Raw genomic sequence first — 1,570 nt, 5'->3', positions numbered from 1 at the left:
GACGTTGCGGACGCGTCGGTCTTCTTCAACTTCGTCCAAGTCTCGCTCGTGTTCTTCATCCACCGGAGGGAGTAACCTGAAACTTGGGGGAGGCCCCATACCCACGTCTTCTTCATCAGAGGTCATTTGTTGTACCCGTCGTTCTGGAATGATACACATGTCGAGTGGAAGGCATACGTCGCCATCACCGATCTCATGGCTGACCGGATAATGTCCCCAATTTGAAGTAAAACTCCAGAGAATTCCGCTAGCTCAGCCGCACTGGCCGCGTCTGGGGCGGTGCGGACACGCATGTTCTCGGTCAGCCGCACTTGACGCAAATACTCCCATAACGAGGAAGACTTAAAAAAGCTTGAATTGTCTTTGCACGCGTAGCATCCTTTCGTACAGGTAGAATTGGACGGTGATCACCGCTGAACATCATTACCTTTCCGCCGAACGACTCCACCTTGTTCTTCATAATATCTCGAAGCGACCAGTAAACAGCCTCAAAGCAAGCTTGGTTCAGCATCGGCGCTTCGTCCCAATTGATCAAGCTCGCGCTACAAATCAATTCGGCCTTCTGGATCTGCCATGAAAGGCTGCACGTCGACGTCTCTGTAAGCATGAGGGGAATCCGAAACGTCGAATGCGCGGTATGACCGCCAGTTAACAGAGTAGCTGCGATCCCACTCGATGCAACCGCGATGGCAACCTTACGTTGCATCCGAACGTGAGCGAAAATTTGCTCGAGTAGAAACGTCTTTCCTGTTCCACCCGGACCATCGAAAAAGAATAGATTCTCCCCTCCAACCGGCCTGCTCACAGCAGCAAGAACTTGGTCAAATATATCCCTCTGATTGCTGTTCAAGTGGTCCGCCTGCTCCGCAACATGCTCCAGCTCGTTTTGGGGTAGGCGTCGATCTCTTGCTGGACAACATCAACCGACTCTGTATTCGGGTCGTCTACTTGAGCAGATACATCGTCGTAATCGGCTAGCAGAGGAAGGTCGTAGATGTCGAGGGACTTTTGGTTTGAAGCCAAGTAATCAGCAAATGCCTTGTACTCCGCCATTCGAAGACGCGCCTCATCTTCGCGTACATTATGCAGGTCTGTGTCTCTTTCCTCAATGCTTCGTGCATAATCCTCTGACATTTCCTTCTTGAACATGTCCCATAGATCTTTGGCATTACCAGACATCGAGTAAACCAAAATGATGCCGAAGCGTTGGCGTAGCTGGTACGGCATCTTGACCTCGGCGGATTCGCGTAAGCAATGTATCCACTCGTCGTCATTTTCCAAATACCCAAGCGCCAACGTTGCTTGCTGATATGTAGGATGCTCAGTACTATCAGCCGTTCGAAGATCCGCTAAGGTCTTAGGCGAGCGTCGGTTACACAGAAGAAGCCACAAGTAGAAGCGTTCCGGGTCCTGCGGAGAAGCGTATATTAAGCGTCCCAGAGGCAACGTACTTCTTTTATCTTGTGTTTCGTCCACCTGTACTTCCGCGGCACATCCTTGTACAGTAGATTAGCCGCAGCTTCTGGATAGCACGCGCAAAGCTTGAAAAACTCCGTCAGCATTGATCTGT

The sequence above is a fragment of the Phytophthora infestans genome, genomic scaffold (assembly GCF_000142945.1).
Source record: "Phytophthora infestans T30-4 supercont1.107 genomic scaffold, whole genome shotgun sequence".
Taxonomy (NCBI): Eukaryota; Oomycota; class Peronosporomycetes; order Peronosporales; family Peronosporaceae; genus Phytophthora; species Phytophthora infestans.
Note: the sequence above shows the minus strand (reverse complement) of the source record.